Genomic DNA, 11503 nt, shown 5'->3' with positions numbered 1-11503 from the left:
GATTGTAGCACCAGGCATCAATCCCACAACTTTGCAGCACTTGCGTAGATGCTGTTCCACTTAACAACACTGTAGGCTAGCAGAGAGGAGTGTACAGCAGCTCCAGCCATGAACCACTCCTCAAACGTTGGTGGATAATTCATCTTCAGAAAAGGTCTGGAACCAGTCAATGATCAATTTTAAAATGGTAGCAGCTAAAAGTTATCTGAGGTTCCACCCTAGGCAGACGCCATCAGAGGGAGAGCAGATAAGAACAGAATAATTATTGTGCACATGACATCTGTGGTTATACCCTGCACCAGTCAAATTCACTGTCTGTCAGGATACATGTGGTTGATGTGAGTCCCACTGAAGGGAGCTCTGCTCCATACTCCTACCTTTTTCTATGGAACACGAGGGACTGCATCAGTGTATAAACAAAACCTTTACAAATTGGAACAATGCATGTAACGTGTTTTCTGTTGCTTTATTGGTTGCTTGTTTGCTTTGTCAGTTGTTGTTCTGTTGTTTTTTGTTCGTGTCTGTGTTTGTTTTGAGACAGGGTCTCTTGGGGTATCTCTGGCTGTTCTGAAGCTCTCCATATAGACCTGAAACTCATGGAGCTCCCCGTGCCTCTGCCTACCTAGTTCTGCGATTAAAGATGTAGGCCACAACACTCGCCTGTTAAATCATTTTAAAATAACAGAGACAAGCAGTACCTTCTTAAAGCCTCATTACCTCACAGAGCTTCTACTTCCACTGTGTAGAAGCACAAGAAGACACACCAGCCTGCTCTGTCTCTCTGCATGCTTACCTGTATTACCAGAAGGTCCTTCCACTTGTAAGACTTAAGAGCCAATGGATACCTTGGACTTGCTTATGGCATGAATTAGGTCCAAATTCAGCAATCATAAGGGAGCCAGAGGAAGTTAATATTATGGAGTACAATTGGAAATAAATAACAAGGCCATAATATTGCTTGGAAGAGATAGTCATTCCAACAGATAAGCAAATTGCAAAATAAGGTTATATAAAACTACCTAAGATTTATGACTCTACAGAAACAGATTCTAAAGTGGCAGAAGTTAACAAAATGATAGAAAAAAATGCCATAAGAAATATTTTTAAATTAAAATTAAATTCAAGGGTATATTAAGATAAACTGAACAATGCCTTATTAACTTTACTTATTTATCTGTCAATTTTTAAATGCTTATAAAAGAGGAAAAACAGCTGTTGAAAGGTATTGAATTACTGTTTATAAACACTGCTGAGGTAAATTAATCAGTGTATTATAAAGTTGTCTTGACATTAGAATGGAAAGCAAGGAAGGTATTACAGTGAGGTCAAGGTTACGTCTGTTTCTACAGGAAGAGACACACAATGGAGTCCATCAAAACTAATTAAAGTTTGACGTGAGCAAGAAGAAACCTTGCCTGCTGACATGGCTAGCATGGCCTTATGAAGAAGGACAATCTTTAAGAAAAAAGATTTTAAAGCAGATGGTTGATTCTCTTGCTGTCTGGAAAGTCTCTAAACACTACAAGTTGGTTTCTTGTCATGCTGTCTGTAGTAACTGTACAAGGAGTGGAAACAAATCTTACTTATTAAGCTTTTATTCCTAATCCTCCAATTAGCATAGCAGTAACTTGGGGAGACATGGATATTCCTGTGGTGGTCAATGAATCTTTCTGGCTACCTGGTCCTTACGACAATCATAGACCTGCTCAATCTGCAGAGGAGGATAAAGAAATTATAAATGGGAATAAAAACAATTTTCTTATTTGTATAAGTATTAGAATTTATTGTTTAAGTATGACTTCTCAACTTTGGTTATCTAAAATTGATTATAGTACTACCCAAAGTTCTTATAAAGAACTTTTGATGCTTTGTGCATTTGAATTTGAGAGACACAAAAATCAATGCTACTAGTTCCATAAATGTATCATCCTGTAAATTATGGATTACTAATAAAATTCTGATTGGACACATTGGCAGCAATGTATAGGTAAAAATTCTTGAGTGCTTGTTAATATCTCCCAAGAAAGAGTCATTGAGGAGCCCTTATGCTTGAGGGTCCTCCAATCCTCAAGGACTATATTCTAGTTCAAAACTGACATGGCAATGGTCAAATTCATATAAAACCATGGAAGTTGTCTCTGCTTCTAGGAACTCTACTGAATGGCATGGAGATGGTATATCAGGTCCGCTACTTCAATTTGATAATTTTATGCAGACTAATTTGTGAAAAGTGGAAAGTGCTTTCCACCCCTTTGAAGCAGGAAAAGGAAAGTTAAACTTTCATAATAATAACAGATTTCATTTGTCCATTAATTTAGATTGAAGTCACACCTTTATGGCTTTTGTGCCACTACTTTATCTGTTACTAAAAGGACCTGTGCAATGCCACCCTAATAATTACTTGTACATGCTTGCTGAACTCTTCATATCTTGTCAATGTTAGTATGTTAAATGTTTCTTTTGGAACATATGCTCAGAGCAAGACCAGCAGTCTGGATATCAATGAGGTTCCTCAAACCATGGAAAGACTCCCCTGTGATGATACTAATGTAGAAGCTCGCTGAACAAATATTAAGAAACCCTCCATGGATGGTGGGAATGACAATTGCTGTAGTTCCAGGAATCATCAAATCAGCTACTAAAGCTGGGATTGCCTTTCATAAAAAAGTTCAAAACCCCTGAATTTGTTAAAGTTGGTATATGCATTCTTGTGAGCTTTGGACCCAACAAAATAAGATAGACAGAAAAAATTGTTGATAAAAGAGCTAAATTGAGACAAGCTGTAATACTACTCGTTGACAATCAATTAGAACTATTAAAGGAACCAATGAAATTAAAATGTGGTTGAAGTGGTACTTCTTATTGAAGATGCCTTTAAGATTCAATGACAACAAACAAGATTGGGAAAAGGTTAAACGGCATTTGTTGGGTCATCCAAACTCTTCTCAAGTGATTTATGATTTGCTTCAAAAAATTATAAAACCATTTTCAAAGAACTGCCTAAAATAACGACGATAAATGTTACAAAATGTCTTCTAGATGCTGTACCTTCATTTCATCCCATGAATCACTTTAATAAGTTTCTTGCTCTTGGGATTTTTATAGTTCTCTTTGTGGTGATAATTTTACTGGCTTTAAAATGTATGCTGATATATTTGACTCTTACACAACTAGATAGACAAAAGACTGTATTTACTATCTAATTCTATACTTCTCCAACAGTTATTGTTATCCCTAACAAATCTGAAACCAAAAGAAAGAAGATATAATGGTATGTATAGTAAAGCCTTTATATCTGGCTTTAAGTGAAATCCTTGTGTCTGTTCTTGAATGAAATGTTTCAGCAAAGCCTTTTCTATGTTTAGAACAATCAGTAGAGGCTGGGAATTGTTAAGAGACTGTTTAAGCCTTGAATCAATGTCTCTCTGGAAGTTCTACACTTGGTGCTACATGAGAGCTTGCAGCTGCACTAGTCATGGTCCTAAGACACTCCTGGAAAACTTTATGTTTAATTATGGCTAGACATGGTTCAAAGGGACTGAGATTTATGGGGGTTGTCAGCTCTAGTGACCATCAAAGGGCAAGATAACTTTAGTAGCTGGAACCTTTCCCAGTCCCAATTAATGTTGTATGATGTTTACATAAAGTAACTGGAGTGAGGTAGCTTGGTGTCAGTCTTCCCTGAGAGGCTATACTCCTCTGCTCCTTCAGAAAATGAAGGCTTAGCATCTTGGTAAGCTTCTCTCTCTACAGCAGCACCAACAGCCAGCATCAATCAATATATAAATTATGAATTTATAAAAGAGAGATATTAAAGGGCAAAGAAAATAAATTTTAGAAATAATGAAATTCATTAGTGCAATAAAAATTCCAGTTTAGATCATCAACAGTGGAACAATGAATATTACTTAAGGTAATTCTTCAAAATCTTACTTTCAAAACAAAACTTTCAGGAGTATATGTGTATATGTGTTTGTGTGTGTGTGTGTGTGTGTGTGTGTGTGTGTGTGTGTCTTTTAATTAGATAGATATCACAGAATGAATAAAGAGAGTATAAAAGATCTCTAGGACATTATTAAAAGACTGTGCATAGACTGGTAAAGTAACTTATTTGGTAAACTGCTTGCCTTGTGCTGCAGATGAACCTCTTTTGGGTCTCTGATCTGCAGGGAATGGGGTTCTGGTTGCAAGTGAGTAATGGTCAGCAAGAAATAAATGACAAACAAATATGAACACAAGGGAGTGCTGTATCTGGATGTAATTTTTCACAAAGTGAACACCAGTCTTAAATAATACAGAAAATCAAGGAGTAGGGTGTCACAGGAGGCAAGGTACACTGAAGTATCTGACACAAAACAGAGGGATGCCTTCAAAGGACTGACAAGAACCAGGTAATGTTTGGAGTAAAGATAAAACAGCCCTGCCTAGAGTCAGCTAATGACATGTAAAGATTTCATACCCTAGTCACAATTTATGTGACTCTTTTGAGCCTTGTGAAAGCTAGCACCAGGCAGTTCTGCTCTAGCAGACCTTATCATGAATAATGCAATACCACAACCCCCCTTTTTCCTAAGCCTTGGTAAATACTTGCATATGAGAGTAATTTGGCTGTCCTTTTAAGTATCTGTAGGGAATCTCCATTTGTCAGAAGAATTTTCCAACTTGCTTCTAATATGCAATGTAGTCTGCTATACCTGGCTTTAATGAAGATTCTAAGTATAGTTTGCTAAGCTTGCCCTGAGATTTCTATCCAACTAACTGAGATGCCTGATTACTAACTTTCAACACTGAGGCATTTCGTCTGGATGAATGACATTTCTATGAAATTCCAAGCCCAGAGTCAGCTCAAGGACTGCCTAGGACATTGATGAAGACCAGGGAGTAATAAAAACATCAGGAGTAAAGTTTAACCTGATTAAGTACTTGTAAAATCATTACTTGGAACCACCTATAATATAAGAAAGCACACAGATCCATCCACAAGACTAATGCAAGGACAGAATTTGAGTATACGAGCTATGGGGAATGCCAAGGTTCCAAGAGGCTAAGTTTCCTATAAACTCTTTGCCTCAGGACTGCTTCCAGGTTTTCAGGCCTGTCATGCGTGTCACTACTGGAGTGGATGTAGCACCTTGAAAGCAAGAGAACCTAAATTTAATCTCTAGAGCCCAGATTTAAAAGCTGGATGTCTCTGCCTTCTAGAGCTAGGGCGGCCTTCTTCTGCAGTCTTCAGACAACAAAGGGACATTTTCCCAGGAACCCAGACTCAGGATGAGTTATACCACCAGTTTTCCCGATTCCGCAGCTTGTAGACCATCATCAGATATTCTGATGCCATAACTGAGTAACAAGAAATGAGGCTTACGAAACTAATCTCTAAGAATTCAGTGTTCCAGTTACTAAAAGAGCTGCCTCAGCTCCTGAACTCCTGACTTGTAAAAGCCTTTACCACAGCCACTCCAGATGAATAGCTGTGTAGATTTCTTGGGTATCAGCAAGAACACCACATCCAGTTTTGTGGATTCTGCAGATTGCACAAAAGGCACATATGAAGAGGAAGCCAAAACATCCTGATTTCTTTACTGTCTCAGTAGTCAATTCTGTGGCCTCATCCAGTGGTGAACAGGACAACTAGACACTGAGTTCAAGGCAATCAGCACTATGGAGAATAGTGTTGTACAGAAGCACTCTCTTGTAGAGAACCTGGATCATACTGGGAGTCTGGAGAACTAGAAGTCAGATATGATTTAACTATAGATGGTTTTCCCACATACTTGTGCATATCTCTAAGGTTGCAGTACTACCTGATATGGTTCAGCGGCACAACTGTGGTACCCTTTCTGTTGGATGATGCTATGAGTCTGGGATATGAGCAGTGTGCTATCAGCCAGCCCCTCAGGATCCTTTTCTTCTGTATGGGAATGTATACAAGGCTGGGGACATTTGGAAGCAGGTTATACCTGTTCGGTCCAGTGCTTTTGTATTTTGGAGCCATGCGTGAGTTATCCTGTCTTTAGATGAGTGGAAATCTAATGCTTCTTCAGTTGCCAATGGAACCACAGAGCTATTTCACATGGATATGTGGTATCTTTACATCTGACAGATCCAGGAGGCTATCATCATGTACTCATTCATAGAAGTGGCCATCCACCTCCTTGGCCTGCCTGGGTCTCTGTTGAGGTACAGTTGTTGTATAACAGTCTGAAGTATAGTCTCTGTTGTGTAACTGTTTCTTCCAAGACAGAAACATTCCATCCTGAAGAGATGCTTTTTAAGCAGGAAGCAAACAACTAAAGATAGCATCAGGAAGTCCTCCAAACTGATTGGATACAAGCCCCTCTCTGACATGGTAAGCAATAAGAGCTGATAGTCTCTCTCAGAAACTAGAGAAACAGAGCTGCCAAGAAGACTCTCAGAGAGGGAAAGCTGCAAAAAAAAGACCCTGAGACCAGATCAGCCAAGCAGAAACCAGGTGATCTGCCTGAAAGAAGTTTAAACCAGAGGCATTTGGAAAGGATACACTTCAGACTGTTGGGTTTTCTGCAGACTGTGCAGTGTGCAATATGGTCCAGGTTTCTCTGCTTTCTGTGCTGTCATAGATAGTCTCAGTGCCACTGGGGCCTTGAGTCTGTTGGTGACTCCTATGCCTGTGCCAGGCTCGCCTGTCCCCCACCCCCACAGTTATGGGATCCACTTAAAACCAACATAACTCAAACACAAGGTCAATGCAGATGACAAAAAAAAGATTGTAATCAAGACACCGCTGATCAATCAGGGTGCAGAACAGACTCAAGAGATTAACTGCAACAAAGAGTCAGACTATCACACAATATTTAACCTTGCAAATCATCAACATCTGTTCCAAGTTATTGTTACATTTTGCCACAAATCCTGGGCATGAGAACATGAACTTAGTTTAACCCTGCCAGCAAGATGGACAAGTTGTCCTTGAGGTGTCTGGACTTAGTTGATTTTTACAAGATAACCCTAAGAAGGCTGGACTTGGATAGCTGGGTCCTTACAACAGAAGCTTTTTCAGCTCTTGGGAAGTTCCCAACTCCCCTAGGACCTAGAACCTTGAACTTAGTTTACCCCTATGAATAAGTGGAGTCTGAAAACCAAATGGCAGTACTTAGAACTAGTTGTTCTCGTTGCTTGCTTGTTCCCAACACCTACCACCTCCTGCCCATGTAATAAACAGTGGTATTTTTTTAAAGGATCTTTCCCATACTCGCCACAGTATTTTTTGGTGCTAGGAATGACTCTACCTCCTCCAGGGTTGGAGTTTTGGAAGTTATTAAGGTTGCCAACTGCTGAGAGACACGGTATGGTGCAGCACTCATGCTGGACTGGGGCATGATTAGCAAGTTCATCGCCCTCTTCATGACCCTACCAGACCATGCTCAGACCCTTTTGCTGGGTACTCTTTGGGATAATCAATGGTGGCCTCTCTAACTGGCAGTTCATTGACTTGAACTCTTTCTTGGAACCTATTTGTGCTTGGAATTTCTATCTTCTTTGGACTTGTTCTTTCAAGTTACCTCAGACAAAAACCCTCTAGTCATAGGTATAACATGAATTGGTCATGTGCTGAATTCCCTTCTTACAACTATGATGTTTGGAGGAGCCATGTGGCTTGTATTTTGGACAATTCTATCCCAAGTACCCTAGAGAAAACAGAAAGCAGGATCTGGAAGACAGGTGTGAGCCAAGGGAATAAGTCTATTGATGGAATGGAGTCCTACTATTTGTGGCATGAACACTATTTTTAAAATGCAGATGTTTCAAATACCTGCCTAGTAGCCCAACTTTTGCAGGCTGTTGTGGTAAATCCCCAACCCCAATAAGCCCATGCAAAGAACACACAACTCAGTTGTAATATTTATAAGTTGCATGCCTAGATTGGGCAGATATACCACTACACTATTCTATTCCCCAGCTATGAGATCTCTTCCTCCTTGATGCTTCTCCAGGCCACATGCTTCTGCTCCATCTTCTTTCCTCCTCTTCCTCTGTCTTACTGTCTCTTCCATCTCCTCATCTCTCTCCTTCTTCCTCTCTCCCTTTCTAAAACCTCCGACCCAACCTTCCCCTTCCACTGCTGAATCACAGGCTCTACCCTTTATTTGATCAGTTTAAATGGGTAAAAGGTTCACATGAAATCACCTGAGTATGCAGTCCACACATCTTTCAGGCAGCCTCTCTTGAGGAAGCAGAATTAGCATCAAAATGCAAGCAGCTCTAGGGCAATCCACAACTGCAGGCTAACATGAAAAGGCTTTGGGAAGAGTGAGAACAACTAGAGTTCAGAGGAAAACTTCCAGACCCCAGTACAGCCTTTGCTCTGCCTTGTGACCTGGCCACACTGACATCTGTCTCTGTAGTTCCTTACTGAATAACAAGATAAATATTTGTATATCACCACTGGCATTCTTCACCATGAAGTTAAGACAGGTTGCACAGTGCTAGTCAGCCTGGCCCCCAAGAACCATGCTGTTTTTCCTGGTTTAGTAACCTGAAGGGAAGTCTCCAATGCAAATGTCCCCAAGGTCTATGCCCCCAAGGTATCATTGTTGGGGTCTCACTGTGGGAAAGTCACCACTCTTCCCTGCCTCCCTAGTGATGACCTGTGTTTTAGCCTTTAAGTCCCTGAGTATGTATATAGTTTATTGGATCACTAGGCCCGGGGGGGGGGGGGGAGATGGGAAGCTGCTGCAATGAATGTTTCTTTTAAATATTAAAATAAAAATTTGTATAGACATCCTTTTTCTTAATTGGATGTCCGCTTTGGAATACTGTTCTTTTCAGCCTTCTTAAGCCCATGTGAGATTCAAATCCTCACCTGCTGTAGGGGGTCCTGTCTTGGGACTTGACTCACATGTTTCTCAGCATTAATGGATGTTTCTTATGTTGGAGTTCTGTTATGTGTGCAAATGTCTTAACTATATAAATATATGTATAACATATGAAAATTATAAATAAAAAGAGCTAGTTCTGAAACTTCTTAATATATATTCCGGTGAATCAAAATCCACCAGAAATAGAGATTCTGATATTCATTTGGATGCTATGCACAAGAACCAAGTTTGTAAAGAAATGTTCATCAAAAATAAATGGTCAAAAATAATTGTACAATACAATAGGATTAGTTAACTGTAAAGAAGAATACATTGTGTCATTTTTCAAGAAAATAGATAGAAAATAACATTGTTTTCCTTTCAAATTTCTTTCTACAGGGGTTAGAGTTTTGTTCTTTAAAGTCTTTAATTCATTGAGAGATAACTTTTGATTTTGCTGTGAAAAAGTTTCAATTTCACTACTTTGTAGATGGGGTTTCTCCTGCAATATTTTTAGAGCAATCATTCCCTCCCCATTGACTGGTGTTGGCTCAATTGTCAAGAAACAGACTACTGAATGTGTGATGGTCTATTTCTCCATTTTCTGTTCAACTCTACAGATATATGCATCTCTATGACACACTCATGCTGCCAGTCTGCAATAAGTTTTGAAACGAAGATGGCACACCACAGATAATCTCTTCAAGTTCACTTGTTCTTTTAGATTCACATCTACTCTGTGCCAGTGATCCAGTGAATCTCCCAATCCCAGTGGCACATCATTTGCAATGGGACAAAAGCTTATCAGTACAGATAAGTGAGGCTGGCCATACTCAGAATGAAACAAATGTTACTTTGGATTTATGGGATCAACAGGTCAGGGGAAAAGATGTCATAAGCATTAAAAAGTGATTAGATGACAGGAAAGAAATTCAAACAAAGGGAAGGAAGGGAAAATTAATTTAGGATGATAGGAGTCTGTACAATTTGTATTCAACAAAAACATCACTCATGAAACTTTCATCTACATTCTATAAAACTGTTATACACTAATAAAAAATATTCAATTCAGAAAAATATCTGTATTTCCTGATGTCAAATGATATCTGAATTTCTTCATTTTCTAAGACTGAATAATATTGAATCATCTGTATTTACCATATTCTTGTTTTTTATTTTATTTATTTTCCTGTTTTCCACATATTTGGGGTTTTGTAAGTAAGGCTACCTTGAACTTTGTATAAATATCTCTTTTAACCCTTACTATGAAATCTTTTTGAAATATACCCAGGCGAGCAATGGTCTCATGTGGTATTTACTAATTAGCCTTCTGAACAATGTTAATTTTTCTTCACAAGAGTATCATCTTTTAAACAGTTAAACAATTTAGTCATAAAATGAATATGGAATGGTTTTATATCTGCAACATACTAGTATATAGTATATATAGTTATAATATTATCCAAATATTCCTATGGAATAGATTCTAAGACCTCTAGAGTAGATGCCACAACCATAGATGACTTCAGATTCTATATATACTATTTTGTTCTATCCTCTATAAACAATGAAGTTTAATTTGAAAATTAAGCAAAAAATAAATTAGCAATAATAGCTCACAAAAATAAAGCATAACCATATTATTCAGTAAATGTGTTTGTTTGTTTGTTCTCTAAAAAATAATTTACTGCTCTGCACTGGTTTTTGTGACATTAGAAGATGCTAATTTCTGCATGATAACACAGTGAAGTGAGTAAGGTAGCATTTTTCATGGTGAAGTGCTTTAAGCTAATAAATCAATTTCACTGCAAGGCAGCCATTGAAATACCACAGAAGTCATCTTAAAGCAAGATAACAGTAAGTGACTTAGACACAGCTGTTTATATGGAAGAAGAGGGTGATTCTCAGTTCTCTAGGCCAGAGAAGGTTGGCACCACATTTCCTCAAACTAACAAGGATACCTCTCAATTTAAAGCTCAAGGATTATTTATTTCAGTAATTTCCATTTAATATAATTAAACAACAGATTATTCTTGGCAACCAAAACCGAGGAGGCCTGGGGAGGATACTGATACTGTGTATGTTAGACCTCACACTGTAATATCTATAATATTCATTATATTGGTAAATTGTCCCATGGTGGTTATGCTCAATGAGAAGCTGGCACTGGAGACAGTATTGGTCCTGTGGATCTGTGACCCAAGCACATTTGTCTCAAAGAGTTCTCCAAGACAGCTTGTGTAGGAGTGAGTTGTGTCCCCCACCCAGTGATGGGGGAAGAAGAAAGAAAAGCCTCGTCCCCAGTTGTTCCTGATGCATGATGGGTCTGATCTGACATTCTCTATTCATCTGCTGGTTAAGGTTTTATTCTTGATAAGTGAGAATAAGTTCAAAAAAACTCAAAGTATGGGTCTCATGGATCATTCTCATTACAGAACAGATTCCCTTTTCATTCCCAACATCTGACCACATAAATTCTACCCATTTGAAACATTCCCTAAGTAGCCTTTACTTTTGAGCACCCACATAACAATCACAAAATTATATTTCATTGTGATTTTGTTTTTCCTTTTCATAGTTTTTTTAAATCTAAGATTGATAGCTTAAACCTTTTCTTCTAAAAAGAAACATCTTAAGTCTTTGCAACTAAACAACTTGGCATGCTG

At 38.5% G+C, this 11503-nt stretch overlaps 1 pseudogene; it reads left to right on the top strand.

The window, feature by feature from the left end:
- The first annotated feature begins 5463 nt into the window (after positions 1-5463).
- Positions 5464-9594, top strand: LOC110334243 (annotated as a pseudogene).
- Positions 9595-11503: the final 1909 nt, after the last annotated feature.

This window comes from Mus pahari, chromosome 16 (assembly GCF_900095145.1).
Source record: "Mus pahari chromosome 16, PAHARI_EIJ_v1.1, whole genome shotgun sequence".
NCBI lineage: Eukaryota > Metazoa > Chordata > Mammalia > Rodentia > Muridae > Mus > Mus pahari.
This window is presented reverse-complemented; position numbering and strand designations above follow the sequence as displayed.